General features: G+C 43.8%; 1 long non-coding RNA gene across 1 annotated transcript; it reads left to right on the forward strand.

Moving 5' to 3' along the window:
- Window positions 1-5,234: 5,234 nt before the first annotated feature.
- LOC128314354 (uncharacterized) lies at window positions 5,235-13,055 on the forward strand. The gene is made up of 3 exons (XR_008295889.1): window positions 5,235-5,570; window positions 11,040-11,113; window positions 12,828-13,055. It is a non-coding gene; the product is annotated as an uncharacterized LOC128314354 (long non-coding RNA).
- Window positions 13,056-19,841: the final 6,786 nt, after the last annotated feature.

The raw sequence follows: 19,841 nt of genomic DNA on the forward strand, positions 1-19,841 counted from the left end.
CTCTATAGAGGCAGGATTAAGTTTTTATCTTTCTATATTCTGAGCGTTTTGTATTCTAGAACGTTGCCTGGCAAAGTGCTCACTGTTTAATGAACAATTACATTTACCCACAAGCTAAGATATGGCATTTATTTGCTTTTGATTGAAATTCCAACTGAATGTGATAACACTGGTAAGGTCACACAGATCAAAAGTTCTGATCAGAAGTCATTTGGGGAGCTTGGCTGGCTCGGTTGGAAGAGCATACGACTCTTGATCTTGGGGTCGTGAGTCCAAGCCCTATGTTGGGGTAGAGACTACTTACAAAAATAAATAAACTTTTTAAAGAAAGTCATTTATAGCAGAACATCATTACCATTTTTTTTTATTGTCATCTCCCTAAGGGTATTTTTCGACATTTTTTCCCTAGTTACCCCTCATGAAATTTTAATACCACAGATATATTGAATGTTCTTATGTGGTGTATATATACCCACATATCTATATATCTGTGCTTTATGATTAAGAGTAAGATATTTTCACTCAGTCCATAAGAACTAATTTTTGCCCCTATTGTGAATGCATGATCCATATCTACATTGCCTAAAATTGGGAAAGCCATTACTTAGTATACTGCAGTTAGGCTGGTGGATAAAATCATCTTAAATATGGGGTCCAAGGGTGCCTGGCTGATTCAGTCAGTAGAGCATGTGACTCTTAATCTCAGAGTATGAGTTCAATTTCCGCATAGAGCTTCCTTTAAAAAAAAGGGGGGGGGAGGGTCCATAGAAGAACAAACAGTGGTCCTATTTGACTCTTTAAAAAAGTAGAGAAACATGTGAATAGGTGCTAACTTCCACAGTTACCTCGCTGGGCTATGTCTTCTATGTGCCAATTGTATTCCTTCTTCCAAGTAATTGACAAACTGTGGAAAACACAGGAAATACACTGCACACAGAGCCGCTGCCTTTGGTTTCCTGACTAGCTTGCAGGCTATATTGATTTTGATTGTATGCCTACTCTGTGTGCACTCTTTGTATTATTCAATGCTTTAAGATATTTTCTCCTGCCACATTCATGAGTGAACTCAGACCACAAGCATGCAAGAATCAAACAAAAAGCAATAATAAAATAATACACATGAAACTATGAGAAGTGTGATATAATAAGGATTGTATATTTGCTCTTTATCAATGGTTCCTGACAGAGCCTCTAAAACCCTTGGAATATTCTGAGTGATAGGAGTGTTGCTGTTATTCATAACAAGCCCCTTTCAACCACAGGGGTTTATGTTGATCAAGTGGCTCTTGGTAGGTGCCTAGCTAGCTATGGGACCGGGGGCTGGTTGCCTGGAACCGTGTGATTGGACGGTTGGAACTCTCATCCTCAGCCCCAGGACATGCAGAGAGAAGAGAGGGGCTGGAGATTGAGTTCAATGATTTCATCCTATGTAGTGAAATCTCCACACAAATTCCTAAATGGCATGATCCGCAGAACTTCCGGGTTGGGGGATGTGTCAAGATAACGTGAGGGTGGTGCCCTGAGAGCCGGCATAGAAGCCCCACCCCCACGGTTATACGTCGCCCCATGAATCTCTTCCAATCTGGCTTTTCCTGAGTTGTCTCCTTTATGGTCAACTGGTGAGTGTAGGGAAAGGGTTTCCTCCCATTCTCTGTAGCAAATTCACGGGAATCCCTGATTTATAGCCAGTCGGTTGGATGTACAAGTGGCACCCTGGAACTTGCAACTGGCATTTAAATGAGGGCAGCCTTATGGGACTGAACCTTTACCCTGTGCAGTCTAATACTACCTCCGGGCAGTATCAGAGCTGAGTTGAATTGTAGGACACCCAGTTGGTGTCCAGAGACTTGGAGAACTGGTTGTTGGTGTGGAAAAAAACCCACACGTTTGGTGTCAGGATTGTTGTGAGGAAAAACACCCCAGAAGAAGATCTGGTGTCATCTTGGACAAGGACAAGGCAGTACATAATTAAGTACCAGATGACTGGTCTAAGAGCCCGTGATCTTCAGTGTCTCCTGAGAACCTCCGGAGAGGTGCCCGAGACGCTGCTGCAGGGATAGAGAAGGGGCAGGGTGTATATTAAATAAATGAGAGGATTTTAACCCTACCTACTTTGTCTTCCAAGAAACATTCTGATAAAATTTCATTTGCAGCAGGATTTAGGAGAGCATTAAGATTTATAAAAAACTAAAAAATACGTAAAAAAAGGGGGCACCTGGGTGGCTCAGTCGGCTAAGCGTCCGACTCTTGATTTCAGCTCAGGTCAGGATCTCACGGTTTGTGAGTTTGAGCCCTGCATGGAGCTCCCTGCTGACAGCGGGGAGCCTGGTTGGGATTCTCTCTCTTCCTCTCTCTCTCTGCCTCTCCCCTGCTTACTTTCTCTCTCTCTCACTCTCAGAATAAAGAAGTAAACTTTAAACAATAATAAAAAAAATAAGATGATTTAATGCGACATGAAACCACTTTTGGTGCTCACCCCAAGCACTCCTGCACCTTTGTTTCCCCCATCCCTGAGTTCTTGATTTTGCTTCATTATTAGTCAGTTTGATTGTATTGTCGAGGAATGTTTTTTTCCAAAACAGGACGTGAATGATACATTTTTGAAGTTGCTGCATTTCTGAACATATCTTTATGTTCACTACAGTTTATGTACAATACAGTTTGGCTGACTACGACAAGCTGGATCTCAAATGATTTTGTCTTCATAGGATATAGGAGTTTCTTCTCATCGCCAGCTGTCCACGGGTGAAGAGGCAGGTGGATCTTACCTGCTTTCCCTTGGTTTTGTAGGTGGCTTGTCTTTTGACCTGGGTAGGACTTATATTTTTTTCTATCCTTATAATTCAAAATATGTGCCAGGATGTGTCTCTTTGTATCTTTTACTTCACGTTTGCCTGGAATTAAATGGCTCTTAATCGCCACTTACAGCTATGCAATCGCCGTCGACAAGTATTTTTTTCAGGCCTTTTTTCCAAAACCAACTCACCTGCGTGACGAGCTCAGTTCTCTTTCTTGACATCTTTTCACATCTATCCACCTTATTTTTATTCTGTGATAATGCAAGTGTGTTTCCATGGGCCTAATTCATCGTCTTCCACTCCAGTTGTGCCCTCCGCACTTCCAAAGATGATTTTAATTTTCCTATTGCGTTCTTAGTGCCCTTTCAGTCCTTCCCTGTGCCATTAATGACCCTCTCCCCCTTTCCTCTATGTTACAGTTCTCTCATCTTGGGCTATTTATTTCTTCCACAACTTTCATTTCCTAGAAGCTTTGCTGTCTCTCATGCAACTAAGGGTGTTTTACTCCTAGTTTCTATAATAAATCGTGTTCAGAAGTTTGTCTTTCATTTGTCTTCCTGTGATACTTCCTTTCATTTTTTTCTTTTCTTCTTTTTTTTTTTAACATTTGTTCATTTTTGAGAGACAGAGAGAGAGAGAGCACGGGTGCGGGAGGGGCAGAGAGAGAAGGAGGCACAGAATCCAAAGCAGGCTCCAGGCTCTGAACTGTCAGCACAGAGCCCGATGCAGGGCTCAAACTCATAAACTGTAAGATCATGACCTGAGTCGAGGTCAGAGGCTTAACCGACTGAGCCACCGGGGTGCCCTTCCTTTCATTTTTTGCAGGAAAAATTTTTATAAGCCCCATTTAGTTTTTGACTTTACTTGTAATCAGTAGAGACTCATTCAGTGTTTGCCAATAGAAACATACCATAGATGAATCGCTGTTGTTCCCTGACCCTGAATGTAGATAATGAATGAATTCCCTGCTTAGATTATTAGGGGAGATAAGTTGATAGCTATTTCAGATTTCTAACTGATATTCATCTACTGCAAAATAAAAAATTATTTTTTCCATCCCCAATTTCTCATTCTCTGTGTGAGAAAATGACTACATAAAACAGTTTCCAGGGTTCCACTTTCTACTTCTACCCTTTGAGCTCTTTATGCACAAGAACCATAGCCTTCTCAAAGCGACGGAGGTGGCCGGTCTCCTCTTCTCCCTGGACACAGGCCAGTCTACCTATCTCAGTTCCCTTGCAGTTTGGATTCTAGCCACAGGAATGAGTGGAAGTGATGTCTAGTGCTCCTAGGTCTGACCGAGCAACAGCTTCCCTATGCAGCCCACTCTCCCTTCCCACATCTGCTCACTGGCTGTTGGGAAACAATAGAAGCCACATGTTTTTATTGAGGCATAATTGATATTCAAAAGACTGCATATGATGGATGTGTACAATTTGATAAGCATGGGCTTACACACACATCTGTGATACCAACACAATATATAATAAACATATCCTTCAAAAAAAAATCCCAAAGCATATCCATCACCTCAGAAGGTTTCCATGTGTCCTTTTGCTTGTGTGTGTGTGTGTGTGTGTGTGTGTGTGTGTGTGTGTGTGTGTGATAAGAACACTTCACATGTGGGGTGCCTGGGTGGCTCAGTCGGTTAAGCATCCAACTCTTGGTTTCAGCCCAGGTCGTGACTCACGGTTCATGAGTTCAAGCCCCATGTGGGGCTCTGCATAGCTGGTCTGGAGCCTGCTTGGGATTCTCTCTGTCTCTCTCTATGCCCTTCCCCCGCTCTCTTTCTCCCTCTCAAAATAAGTAAATAAACTTTAAAAACAAAACAAAACACTTCACATGAGATCTACCCTCTTAATACATTTCAAGGTGCACAATACCACATTGTTGACTCGAGGCTGTACGATGGAGCCCTAGAATTTATACATCTTGTATAACTGTTGACTTTACACCCTTTGAACTGCTTCCCATTCCCCCTACCTTTCTCCTCAAGAAGCCACATATTTCAGAGGGCAGAGCCTGTGGCACCTTGGATCCCTGCATCGCTGTGCGCAGACCTTGCCTCACCTCCTCATCACCATCCTGCAACTCAATTTTGACTACTGTGCGAGGGAGGGAAAAGCTCTACTGTATCAACTGAAATGTCAGCGTTTATTTGTTTCAGAAGTGAACATACTTAAACCAATATATGTTCTCCTCCTTCTCTTCCTTCCCATCGCAGTTATTTCCTGTGAGTGGCTGGATCTGGAGAGACATAGGCTTGGAGAAGAGGGTGGGACTCCCGTAGGTAGGATGACAGTGCATAGGCTACCTGCCAAACCACAAGGCTGCGGATAGGGACACAAGTCCTGTTTTCTGCTGTGTACAGCCTGCGGGTTTTGAGTCCTGTTCCATCATGAGGTATTTTCTTATACTTTAGGTGATTTTTGCTCTTTGAAGTGAAGACTGAAGAGGGAGTGAGGGAAACAGTGCCACCTGCATCTTCTCAACGCACCTTCATTTTCACTATTGGTCATGGGAGTTCGGTCCTCATTCCATGTGTGTTTTCCGCCAGGCCTTGGTTTTGGTGATTCCGGTATTAAATTTTTGTTTGTTTGTTTGTTTGTTTGTTTGTTTGTTTTTAATGTTGAAGCAGACACCTCTTGGAGTACGTGGCCTGTTCCAGAGACGTGCTGTTTCTTCACGAACCTCCAATTTGATGCTCATCAGCCAGGGAAGAATTGGATGTTTCAAATAAGATGAAAGGGAAGACAACATCGACCTCGGATGGTAAGACAAGAATCAGTACTTTAGAACATGTTTTGAGCCAGTGAAATATTGTTTAGAGTGTTCTTACCATGATAATTAAGTAACAACAATAGTGACACATTACCTATGAGTCATGTTAGACGGCCTATAGGTTATAGCTTTACCATAAATGACCTCTTTGGTCAAAAAACATCCCCTAAAAATTCAGGAAAAATACAAGAGAAAGCAAGTTAAAGAGTAGCAGAGTAGAAAAAGCAAGAAAAAAAAAAATCAGATGCATATAGTGAAACAATTAGCAGTGGATGTACGTTGCATTTATTTTACCTGAAACATTTAATGCCCTTTGTGTTTTAAAGGACAATTTAGGGGGCGCCTGGGTGGCTCAGTCGGTTAAGCGTCCGACTTCGGCTCAGGTCATGATCTCGCGGTCCGTGAGTTTGAGCCCCGCGTCGGGCTCTGTGCTGACCGCTCAGAGCCTGGAGCCTGTTTCAGATTCTGTGTCTCCTTCTCTCTCTGACCCTCCCCCGTTTATGCTCTGTCTCTCCCTGTCTCAAAAATAAATAAACGTTAAAAAAATAAAATAAAATAAAATAAAAATAAAGGACAATTTAGGGGCGCTTGGGTGGTTCAGTCGGTTAAGCATCTGACTCCTGGTTTTGGCTCAGGTTATGATCTCACGGTTCATGAGATCGAGCCCCACATCGGGCTCCACTCTGACAGCGTAGAGCCTGCTTGGGATTCTCTCTTTCCCTCTCTCTCTCTGCCCCTCCCTTGTTCACACTCTCTCTCAAAATAAATAAATAAACTTTAAAAATAGATAAATAAATAAAGGCAAATTGTATTTTTAGACTCAAATAGTTCCTCATTTATTGTTTCTACTTTCCCTCTTCAACGCATTATCTTTACTACAGTCGGGATTGGTTTTTTTTGTTGTTGTTGTTGTTTTCTATAAATAAGATCACATCAAATCCCCAACTTAAAACCTTTTGGTGGCTTTCCTTTCACTTGGAATAAACTCCAAATCCCTCTTACCTGCAAGATCTGGAATCTGACTCCTTTCCAATTTCTTATCATTTCACATTTTTCTCCACCCCTGCATTTCTTCAGCCACACTGGCCTTTTGTCAGTTGCTCAAATACACTGAATTCTTTCCCACCTTAGATCCTTTGCCCACGCCGATCCCTTGACGGTGAAGCCCTTCCCTGCACGCTTCCGATGGCTACACACATCTCATGTTAATGTCCCTCCTGATGTCATGCCTCCTCTGAGCCCCTGTGTGTAAATTAGGTCTCGACTGCTAGATATTTGATCGTAGCAACGTAGGTTTCAGAGCACAAGGCCACATTTGTTGCATTACTTGGTCAGTGCACTAGACAATCCCACTAGAGCAGAAGGGCCACGTGGTCAGTGAGGAGAACTCAATGCCATGGCCATGGCATTTAGCACCGTGCAAGCACGCCGTAACTCCATAATATATATTTTTTAATTGTGGTGAAATACACCGAAAATGACCATCTCAGTCACTTTTAAGGGCACGGTTCAGTGGCAGTAAGTACTTTCACATTGTCGTGTTGTCATTCGGAGAACTCTTTCTATCTCACAGATGGGCTCAATACCTGGTCCCTTTAGTAAAGAGAAAAATCCTTTGTAATGTAAAAAAAAAAAAAATCCCTCCCAATTTAACCATTAGAGAAGTTCAGACTTTAATATACCTGATTTTATTTTTTGGGTTTTTTTAGTCAAATTCTTTTTTTTTTTAATGTTTATTTTTGAGAGAGAGTGAGAAGGGGAGGGGCAGAGAGAAGGGAGAGACAAAAAATTCCAAGCAGGCTCCATGCTGTCAGCACAGAGTGCAATGTGGGGTTTGATCTTACAACCTTGAGATCATGACCCGAGCCTAAATCAAGAGTTGGATGCTAAGCCAACCGAGCCACCCAGGCGCCCCCTATATATCTGATTTTCTTAACTAAGAAACACCTGTCAGGTAACCAATGCATACAAAAGAGCTCTAGGAATATTTATAGGGATAGACTGGGAAAATCAAATGTCACAGATAGCTCTGAGCAAAAAGGCTGAGAAAAATAATGTAAATAGGAAACTAGGTACATTAGTAGGTAAATAACGTAGAAGCAGCATATACATTTAAACTATCTTTGGCCTGTAGATGCAGGAAGATCTTTTACAAATGAATCCTTGTTTAGATGCTGAATTTCCTTGTAATGTGGGTTCTCCGAGGAGCATGTGGCCATTTGATTACATAAACAAGTAATTGGAAGTGTTTTTACTCTAAGACAAGAAACTACCCAAGAGATCACTTGTATCTGGGAAGAGTCAGTTTGGTTTGATTCCTATGAGAGGCTTGCAAAGCTGCGAGATCGTTAATTGCTTTGGAACTCGTACTGCCAGACGAAATCCTGTAGTGTGCGTCCACAATGCTCAGAATATTCAACTAGGACTTTTGAGACTTGGAGCGGAGGGAGACATAAATGCATCCGAAAAAATTTGTTTTCAATGTAATAAAAAGGGATCAAAGCAAATTAGAGGCCATAGAGCAGATATGTACAAACAATTATATATTTATATAGTGTGCATAAATACTAATTAAAGTAAGTGGTGAGGGAGTGAGGGGAACTAACCTAATCTGGTTGGAAGAGAGTGTCCCCAAAAACAGTGATTTCATAGCCATGTAAATACTTTTCGGAACTAACACAATTATCAGGCATGTAGCTCAGATTACATAGTTGACAAGGGAATCCTTCAGACCTGCCAGTAAGCTCTGAAAATGCCCTTATAAATCATGTCTAAAATATGTCATCGCAATGAATTTTTATAAGAGATCTTCATGAAGGTCACCACATATTCAGCCAGGTCAGTTCTTTTAAGCTCCAGGGGATTTTATCGTGGCTTCAATCAAACTCTAACTAATCAATGGGAATTAAAGACAGGCTACAATCAACCCAAGAGAGGCAGTAAAAGTAAATGAACTGAGTGCACATCTCCAGGAGGTATGTTCTCCAGGTGGAGAGTTTCTCATTACTAGATACCATCGGAAGGCAGCGCTGTCCTAAAGTGCTGAGCTCTGCAGTACTTTTCTGTTCCCATCAGTTAGCATAACATCATCTGGCTGCTGCTCTGGGTATTGATGTTATGTAAACATGCTTACGTAAGGAAAGGAGAAATAAACACGCAACCAACGCGGCCCGGGTTGCTGATCGATGCCAGAGCACGCATGTTTTGAATTGTGCTTTATACGCAACACAAAGCACTACTCTGATAAATTGGTACAATAAGTTGCAAGCTGTTTAGAAAATGGCATCAAAATACACAGCGTGGTTATGCATCTATTCCGTCTTAACTGGCTTGTCACTTCCTACGTAGATCCATCTGTATTCCAACTAGGCCCTAATGGTTTATGCTTATGGGACACCTGGTTGATTTCTTTCTCTAATGCAAAATTGTGTCTGTAGTAAAGCCACGTCTCTTTGTTAACATTGTACTTGGAGATGATTGTCCTAGAGAGCCACTCCATCTCTCTAGTTCCTTCTCCCCAGAAATGCCCAGACGCATCCTGATTGCTATGAAGAACCGTGGCTCCGGGTTTGAATCTAGACTCCACCTCTTGTTAGCTGTGCAACACTGAAGAAATTACTTAACTGCGGTTTCCTCATGGGTAAAATGTGGGATAGTACCTATCTCAAAAGAGTGGTTAGCAGATTAAAGGAGATAAGGTAGCAGGGCCTGGCACACAGTAGCTAATAAGTGGTAGCTACTTTGATAATAGAACACCCCGCTGCATTTGATGATGTGCACACCAGCCTTCATGGTCCACTCCAGGGGGGAGCTGTGAAGGAGCTCTCTCGCAAACATGAGCAGAGGAAGCCCCTCAGCCACAGCGCTGCCTTTGGTAGGTCCAAGGCCGCTTCCCCGTTCTTGCTGGCCTCACCTCCCAGGCCATCCTTTTTTTTTTTTTTTTTTTTTTTTAAGTTTATTTATTTTGAGAAAGACAGAGAGGAAGGGGGGAAGGGCAGAGAGAGAGGGAGAGAGAGAATCCCAAGCAGGCTCCACACTGTCAGCACGGAGCCTGACATAGGACTTGAGCCTACAAGCCATAAGATCATGACCTGAGCCAAAATCAAGAGTTGGACGCTTAACCAACGGAGCCACCCAGGCGCCCCAGGCCATTCTTCATATAACATAAGCCTAAGTGGACCTTCATTGCTTTGCCACCAGTCACTTATGGGTGGAAACCATCCCTGGGCAGAAATCACGAAGAGCCCCTGTGCCCCTACTGGGCATGTGCAGTTGGGTCAGAACACTGACTCAGTGACACACCCCCTCTTCCCTTCTTTCCCACTCACACCTTCTTCTGGAGCCCTGATGTCTGCTGTGCTGCCCACCGCTTGGGAGCTTAGCTCTTATGTGTGGTTAAGTAAGCAACAGCTATGAATCATACTCCTAACCTACACATAAATTTGGGGAGGCTTGTTTCTTGTATTTGCTTAGCTTGCTTCCTGAGAAATGATGTCTCCCTCCTTTTCCCATATTGACTAATTTCTGGGCTCGCTGTGGCCATGATAACCTGTGGCCCTTGCAGACACTGTATAATTGGCCAGTTCTGTTCTTACTGCCGATCTATCACAAGGACAGTCTATGATGAAAAGAAAGTATCCGACTTGGTCACTTTTTTTGACCTTGGTCTTGTTGTTGGTGAAAAAAGACTTGAGTTCCAATGCCTTCTAAAATTACTCCCAGGCATATTTTATTTAGATGTATAGAGGTTTGTTTTGTTTTAACAAAGATCCTAGTCAGTGAATGAAACATGTTTTAATTTACCTCCTACACCCTAGGGTTATAGGGATGGCCAAACATAGGACATGGATACTGGACAGATGAGACCCTCAGAAGAATCGTGAGTCACATATACTCACGGCCTAGAGGAGGACACTGATGTCATGCGGGACCACACAGGAACAGAATGAGTAGCTAAGGGCTGTGGCAGGCAGACTTCGTAGTGTTGAGAGAGTGGGATGGCACCTGGTTCCCTCGGTGGCTTGTTTGAATAATTCTGCCAGTTGACAGATGACTGAAACCCATTCCTTCCAGATAAGCAGGAACTGCCTCTGGTTTCCTTGATAAGGATGGTTATTTGGCTGGGGACCTTATCCATGAGGTCCACTAGGACAGTCAAGCCCCCTCCCCCAATTTTGCCAGATGGCAAGGTGGTCCATACTATAGGGCCTTCATTTTAGGTCTTATACCAGACCTGTCAACATTGTGAACCTCTCATTCTGTTGGTGAAGAACACCAGAGCAAATGGATTTCCCAATGGTGACCATAATTTGCTACAGGACCTTATTTTTTCCTACATGTGACCCAAGACTATGATGAGGTAATATTGTGAGAAAGCAGCAATCATTTGGTATCTTAAGGCAATAAGGCATATTATTTCATTTCCTTAAATATGTATGTTGTTCTATTCCTTTAATCTAGTTCCCAGTCATTAAGAGGGGAGGAAGAGAAGTTTAGGTTTCCCAATTTGGATGCCTTCTCAAAACAACAGAAAGGTATGTCATTTTCTTTTGTATTGTGTATCCTCTGCTTCACAACCTCCCCCCAACCAACCCAGTGCCGGTAAACAATTGTCTTTTCTTACATATTTCATGGCATATTTGTATTTCTATTTTTGGCAAAATTATAAAGCCATGGAGGCTCAGTGCATGCCCTATATTTTGCAAAGGTAATTATCAGAAGGATAAGAACAAGGGGCCATTGTCTCTCTTCTCTGTGCCTTAGGTTATACAGCACTCTCCATGCAATACAGCCTCTAAAAGAATAAGGTAGACTGTATATAGCATTATAAAAAGCTTCTTTAAAAAATCAAAAGGTTCGGGGCACCTGAGTGGCTCAGTCAGTTAAATGTCCAACTCTTGATTTTGGCTCAGGTCGTGATCTCACCGTTTGTAAGTCTGAGCCCCACATTGGGCCCCTGGCCTGCTTGGGTTTCTCTCTCTCCCTCTCTCTCTGCCCCTCCCCGTTTGTGTGCTCTGTCTCTCAAAAATAAATAAAGTTAAAATAAAAAAAAAATAGTAAAATTTTTAAAATGAATAAGAAAAAGTTTCAACTGGTAGACACCTAAAACAGTTCCTGGCATACAGTAGCTCTTATTCCACCATTTGTTAATAAGTGAATGTCTACAGTAGGTATGATTGAAATGAACCAGCACAGAGTTCAAAAAGATGAGCGCATCTCCGTGAAAAACCTACAGGGCTTACTTGCTGACTCTCAAGGTCAATTCTTTTCATGTTTGTTTGGTTGGTTTTTTTAATTTTTGAAAGAGAGACGGAGCACCGGGGGGGAGGGGCAGAAGGAGGAGACATAGAATCCGAAGCAGGCTCCAGGCTCTGAGCTGTCAGCACACAGCTCCGTGTGGGGCTCAAACTCACAAGCCATGAGATCATGACACCAGCTGAAGTTGGAGGCTTAGTTAATGGAGTCATCTAAGCGTCTGTAGGTCATTTCTTAAATTGGACCACATACCAGTGTTCTTCTGAGTGATGATCGTGAATCATCTCCATCAGAATAACTTAAGATGGTTCTAGCTCAGTTTGTCTAAGGCCAAGAATCAGCATTTCAAGGAGCACCCCTGGGGATTCTTAAGTCCACTGCAGTTTGAGAATCTCTAGGCTACACCAGTAATTAAACATGTGCATCATGGAGAAAAGGAAGGACTGCACTAGAGATTTTTTTCTGCTTGTGTCCCTTGAATATTCTTATGTTGAAATCCTACCCTACAAAGTGATGATATTCGGAGATGAGGTCTTTGAGAGGTGATGAGACCCTCATGAATGTATTTAGTGCCCTTATAAAAGATGCCCCAGAGTGACCCCTTGTCCTTTCTGCCATGGGAGGTTCCAATGTGAAGACAGCCATAAATGAGGAAGGGGACTCTCAACAGACACTGAATCTGCTGGTGCCGGTGATCTTGGATTTCTGAGCCTCCAGAACTGTGAAAAATAATGTATATTTATAAGCCAGTCAGTTTATGATATTTTTGTTACAGCAGTCCAAACAGTAAGAAAGGAGGTAAGAGATTCCTCTTCTGACCAGCATAGGCCCACGGAATCACTGTTTCAGTCTCAGTGTGAATATAAGTATTTTCAGATTCTTTCATCACCTACCAGACTCTTCTCACCAACACACATATACATGAATTTCATGATGAAAACAGATGTGCCTTTGAAGTGTGCTTTATGGTGGTGGTGTTTTTCTAATTCTTAGGATTAGAAATTCTCAGGGGGCGCCTGGGTGACTCAGTCGGTTAAGCGTCTGACTCTTAATTGTGGCTCAGGTCATGATCTCGTGGTTGTGGGACCAAGCCCCGTGTCAGACTCTGCACGGAGTGTGGAGCCTGCTTGGGATTTTCTCTCTCTCCCTCTCTCTGCCCCTCTTCGGCTTGTGCATGCTCTCTCTCTCTCAAAAAATAAACATTTTTCTTAAAAACAGAAATTCTTAGAATGTGTCTTATTCACTGTTTTAAGTTATTTACTTAAATCTAAGGCAAGCTAAACTGGAGACACCTAGGTCTCCATGCTCTAACTCATTTGTCTTTTATCATTTGGATACAGAAAATTTTTTAATAACACTATACATTTCCTGTTTCCTCAAGTAGTGTGTGCCACATCTAATTTGACTCCCGCTTTGAAAATTCAAATATTGTACAGGACAGTGGGGTACTGTTGACCTCACAGCCTTTTGAGGTATTCTTCGCCCCTAGACAAACGGCCCCAGAATGATGAGTATCTGTAGGTCTTACGCCCGTGTCTTGTGCGGTTTAGGCCACTTCTGTTGTCAGACTTTCAGTTTTCACTTTTTCCTGTGGGCCAGTCTCTTATCTCCTCCAAATGTGTCGAAATGAGGAAATGTGTTAGATGCATTAATTCCAGTTTTGTGAAAAACGAGGATAAAGAGAGGCAGAATTGGGGACAAAAAGGTCCTGCTTCTCACCTGGGCTTTGGAATCTGGCCTTGGGCACTCCTGCTTTTTGTGTTCTTGGTCTCAGATACGGTTGCAGGGGTCCCCAGCCCCTGCCACACTGAGATGGCAGTGGCCGCCGTGCTGTCTCCTCTGCCATGTTGGATTTGGTGTCCACCTCTCTACTCTGTCCAGTAAGGCAGGCTTTGAAGTTCACCAAGAACCATTTTTGCGTGAAGACCCCGAACTAGTTGGTGGTTCAGCTCCTCCCAGTTTGGGGGATAACCTGGACACCTTTGTGGTAGGGCTGAGACTGGTGTTTTCATGGGGGAGGAGCCTCCCGAGCTGTTGGGGCTTTTTCCTTTTCTTCACTCTTACTGTTAGGGAGCTAAAGAGCAGAAGAGGCTGATACTAGGGTGGTCTTGTCCTCCCCTATGGTGCTGAGGCTGACTTCCGGTGGAATTCTGTCCTTTTCCTTTCTCTCCCTCCAGGCTTCAGCCCTGGGCTGGGGGACTCCCTGGCTTCTGTCCCATTCATTGCGAAGCCTTTAACTTCTGCCACAGGCTTGCTGGTCGTCTCTGCCCTGTAGTCACCACGCATGTGCTGCCCGCAGGTGAGGGACCTGCGGCTCTTGGTCACAGGCTGCAATTATGCACTGGGATCAAGCACTCGCTCTACGTGAAGACCTCTGAGGCCACATCAGAAGCACTTGCATTGGCCGTGCAGGTTCCAGTTCCTGCTGAACCTTTCCATGAAAGCCATTCCTGCTGTATGAATGTGCCCAGCCTGTGCTCAGATGCCCCCCTGTCTACAGCACCGACCATGGTGCCTGTCACGACCACTGCTGCCCCTTTGTCAGGCACTGTAGACGCTCTGATTAGGAAAGACAGTGTGCTTTCATGAACATGGTATGTGCAGGAGGCATGTTGGATTCCTTCCCCCTCCGAATAATGAAAGGAGGTAGCCCCAAACACCTCAGGGATGATGGGGGAGGCTCCTGATGTGGACCTGATGGTGACCCTCTTGTCCACGTGGCTCCATAAGCACTGGGCTCTGCCTCAAACACAGGTATGTCCACTGTGACCTCCACCGGCATGGCCTGGGTACAGCTGTAAGCCTCCACTGGTGGTCTTGAGGGGATAAACAAAGTTTTCCTAAGGGAAAAAAAGAAGAAAAGATCACTTTCACCTGAAGGGGACACAGCTAAAAGTTCAAAATGTAGCCACAATGGCAAGCTCCAGGGGGGCTGTTGTTTGTCAAGACTGACCTCGAGGGAAGCTGCCTGGTTAGCTCAAAGGTCTGTGTAGGTCTGTGACCTCTTCCCTGGGTGTGTCCACATCTGGCCTGCTTCTCATAGCTCGCAGCTGCTGGGGCCAGCAGATAGTATCAGGTGTTGCTGGGCTGGTGGATATGAGGCTCAAGGTCACCACTAACACACCGTGTATACATCGATCCCTTCTCTTCTGCTGATCTGGATAAAGTCTCTCTCAAAGATCGGTGGCTACTTGAATGAAGCACATTCTCCCTTGTGTGGTTGTCAGCGCAGGGTCCCCGTGGAGGTGATAAAAATCCTCACTGAACACTCTTTCTGCTTTGTCATATCGGAGCACAGATTCGCGGCTCCTGGCTATCTTTTATCAAGACAGCGCTCCGTGGCTCCTCCACACCCCCCTCACCACCCTCGCAAGCAGCCCACCCGTGCTCCCCAGGCCTCGATGACAGGTGGCCGGGTCTGGTCTGCGCAGATTCCGTTTTGCTCCAGAACACCTCGAGGGGAGCAGCCAGGAAGCTCTGGGGGTGCTTTGCAGCCTGCTGGGGACGAGCCTGACATGCTCTGCCAGAGCAGGAGATGTAGGGCATGCTCAAGAGGGGCCTCCCCCAGCTGGCCCCCCAGGTCACCTCCACTTCTGCTTTGAAGCTGAAACCAAATGCCTGCTTCCTGAACCTCCCATTCAACCAACCCACCTTTAACCCGCTCCTGCCCCTTGTGACCTACCACTGTCACATCTGCCCATTGTGACCTAACACCGTCACACCGCCCTCGCCCTCGGTCCTCCACCTGCAACTGTGGGCCACTCAGGGTAGGGACTCCACCCCCCAAACTCAGAGACCCGCCCAGGAGGAAGCACATTGCACATGCGTAGACACCGACACCCCAGGAACTGGGAAACCTTAGTGGCAGGGGAGGTTCTAAGTAGAAAATTAAAGATTTCACATGTGGGCCCAAACGGCGTGGTTTTCCGCTGGAAAATTATCAAAGGGCAGGAGATGTATTTGTTCAGCAATTACAGCCTCCCTGAGCTGGAAGGGACTTCAGAAACTAGGCATTACAACCGCTCATCGCACACAGAGTTGGAAGAACTTTCCCCGTAGGTACACAGAATCCGGGCGGCTTAGCCTCTGGGTGAGATGGGTTTTGGCATCACTGTGTTTATCACCGTGTACAATACAGTGCCCTTCAATTTGCACCGTCCCCGTACTTGCAGACTTTTCTTGTACATATAAATGACTCTTAGATGTCACTTATATGACTCTTACATGTCACAGAGAAGTGCTGACCCCTGCCTGATGAAAAATCCGAGTATAACTTTTGACTCCCTCAACGCTTAACTACTGAGAGCCTACTGATAATGCAAACAGTCTGTTAACACACATTTTGTATGTTATCTGTATTATATACTGTGTTCTTACAATAAAGTAAGTAGAGAAAAAATGTTATTTAGGTTTGTTTTTTGTTTTTTGTTTTTGTTTTTGTTTTTTGAGAGCGAGAGACAGAACATGAGCAGGGGAGGGGCAAAGAAAGAGGGAGACATAGAATCCGAGGCAGGCTCCAGGCTCTGAGCTGACAGCCTGGAGCCGGATGCCAGGCTCGAACCCACAAACCTTGAGATCATGACTTGAGCTGAAGTCAATACTTAACTGACTGAGCCACCCAGGCGCCCCAGAAAAGACAATGTTATGAAGAAAATTGTCAGGAAGAGAAAATACATTTACAATACCGTACTGAATCTGTGGAAAAGAAGCTTCCTGTATGTGGAACTTCACAGTCCAAACCTGTGTTATTCAAGGGTCAACTGTAGATGGGAGCTTAGTAAAAGCAGCTCTTGCTAGCTGCATTGAGCTGTCTAGTTACATTTGGAGCCGAATAACTTGGCTACATCAAATTTAGGAGAAACAAAAATGGAGCTGTTCTATTACTCAAAATGCCTCTTCTGGTCAGAAAGGTTTGATCTAAATCTGGAGAAGCACTTTCTATGGGATAGGCCTAATTCTTTTAGGCCTGAGTTGATGTAATAGGGAGAATGATAAAGTGATACCTGGACAAATAAATCCTCTAAAGCCAAAGGCACTTGTAGCAAAGTTACCCTGGTAATAAATGCCTTTTCGGGAAGCTTTGGTTCCCTCCACCCTGGGTCAGAAGCACTGTCACCTAACAAATGAGTCAGAGTCAGAGATCTCAGGTTCTGAATTTTATAGAGATTGGGGTCAGAATCAGATTAAATTAGTGGCCAGAATTCTCGGAGTTCATTTGAGCTAGTCAGTTAGGAATGAGAAGAAATTAACATCAACCAATACATGTGCTGATAAATATGAACATATTCCTGTATTTTACAATCTGCTAACAGCTCAAGTCAAGACATTTTTGATTGCAAGGCATTTTATTCGAAGCTATTATGTGTTTGTGATTTGGTTTCCTAAGGGTGTTGATGGGACTTATTAGAACAACACATAAGAATGCAGGAACCAGGGGCACCTGGGTGGCTCAGTCGGTGAAGACTGTGACTTCGGCTCAGGTCAGGATCTCGTGGTTGATGAGTTCGAGCCCCACATAGGGGCTCTGTGCTGACAGCTCAGAGCCTGGAGCGTGTTTTGGATTCTGTGTCTTCCTCTCTCTCTCTGCCCCTCCCCTGTTCATGATCTGTCTCTCTCTGTCTCTCAATAATAAATAAATGTTAAAAAAAAAAAAAAAAAAAGAATGTAGGAACCAATTTACCGGATTAGGTCCTTGGACCCTCCAGCCCAGTATTCTCTTATTGACAAAAGCACCAAAGGATGCATCATGGGAAAGTATCACTGTCTTTCTTGCTAACCTAAAGCTCCACTTGAGTCTGACTTCCCTCAGTAGTATTTTAATGTATCCATCATTCTTAAATTTGTTCAAAACCCTTTATTTTTGTGACAGTTTTCCATGCTGGGTGACAAGAGTCTATGTTGTCATAGACTCAATTTATTTCACTTAAGTTTGAAAGAATGTGACTTCATCTAGCTATTTCAGAATTGGAAAAGGGATAGAAAGAGATCCTTCCCCATTGTCCAAGGCCCCAAGCCAGCCTGGCCTAAAGCATGCACTTCACCCTGAATAAAGATGGTTTGTAATGCACATCCACCTGAGCATTCCATATCTTCCTCTTCCTCTGGTTTTCTCTTAACCCGAACCCTCCAACCTGTTGCTCATTCCACCATTACGTCCTTGCTCTGACTCTCTCATCTGTACATTTTCATCTCCTGGTTGTGAACTCTTCCATCATCCGAGGTCCTTATCTCTCCTTCTTTGGAGAACGTGTGGACCAAATTGGGACACAGATCATCTGGCCTAATCTAGTCACATGTATTTTCCTACCTAATCTGGCGGATCTCCTTCACCAGCTTAAATGCCCACCCCGCCCAGATAACTTCCTCCAGCATTTCCCTTTATACACATCAGCCATTCTTTTACGAATTACAATCTTGAATTTTTGCAATTTAATAACTCAGATTCTGAAACAGCCACACAGGAGCTGAAAATGAGCCAGGGAAAAGTGCGTTGCACTTCTGGCTACATTCTGAAGGTAGAAGCAAAGGATTTGTGAGCCTAGTGTATGTGAAATATGAAAGAAAGAGCAGAGCTGAGGGTGGCTCCAGGATCTTTTGGCCCATACAGGCTTCCCACCGTACCATCTCAAATCTTCAAAGGCTTTCTGCTATTCCCACTTTAGCAAGCATTTCTAAATAATAACAGTAGTAATAATGCTAGATTCAATCCAGATTATTAGTGCTTTTCAAATTATTAAAGCTTCATTTGCTATGTTAGGTGGGTACACAGTTGCCTCTTGAACAATGCAGGGGACAGAGGCACTGACACCCACCCCCCATGCCGTCCAAAACCCACGTGTAACTTTTGACTCCCCCAAAACGTAATTACTGAGGGCCTACTGTTGACCAGAAGCCTTACCGTTAACATAAACATTTGCTTAACATATATACTGTATGTTATATGTATTATATACTATATTATTACAATAAAGTAAGCTAGAGAAAATAGTATGAAGAAAACCATAAGAAAAAACACACTCAGAGTACTGTATTGTATTTATTGGGGAAAAAATCCACGTGGAAATGGACGTGCACAGTTCAAATTTGTGTTGTTCGACTATATATTTCTTTGATTTCTTGATTTGTGTATACGTATATATAGTTGAACATAATTTTCTTTTTATCTGTTTCCATTTGCAAAGCTATTTCTCTTATTCTAAAGAATACCACAACTCAGGGCACCTGGGTGACTCAGTCGGTTAAGTGGCCCATTCTTGATTTTGGCTCAGGTCATGATCTCACAGTTTGTGGGGTTGAGCCCTGCGTTGGGCTCTGTGCTGACAGCATGGAGTCTGCGTGGGATTCTCTCTTTTTCCTTTTTTCATCTCCCCTGCTTGCTAGCTCTGCTCTCTCCCTCTTAAATAAATAAACAAACAAACAAACAAACAAACAAACACTTTTTAAAAAATACCCAAACTGGTTACTTTAGGAGGAGAAATGTTGATAGCCTGGGCCAGGGTGACTGCGGGGAGTGTGGAGGGGGTGTGGGAGGGAGCAAAAGGTTAGGGAGCAGAGTGAGCAGTGAGCAGGGGTCAGATTGTCAATACAATCTGCAGGCAGAACCCAAAAACTTTTCTGGCAGACCAGGTGGGATGTATGAGAGAAGGAGAGGAGAAATGAAGAAAATAAATTGTCCTAGTGTCTTAGTGGTAAATGTGTGTCCATCACTAACAAGAATGAAGAATATTAGGTGGCATCATAATTTGTCGGTGACTCATTCAACAGTGACTAGCTAGGGTCTTTTCAGTGCCCTAGGTGTTAGAGACACATCAGTGAACAGGATGGGCAGAAAATCCTAGCTCTTGAGGAGTTTACATTCTCCAGGATAGAGACAAATAATATAGATCTCTATATAAATATAACATGTCAGATGATGGTAAGTGCTAAGTGCGTGGGGGCAGGGTGCGGACAAGGGAGGAGGAGAGAAAGTACCGGAGGAATTCATATGTGGTTAATTCTTAGAACTTG

Source organism: Acinonyx jubatus, chromosome B1 (assembly GCF_027475565.1).
Source record: "Acinonyx jubatus isolate Ajub_Pintada_27869175 chromosome B1, VMU_Ajub_asm_v1.0, whole genome shotgun sequence".
In the NCBI taxonomy this organism is placed as follows: domain Eukaryota; kingdom Metazoa; phylum Chordata; class Mammalia; order Carnivora; family Felidae; genus Acinonyx; species Acinonyx jubatus.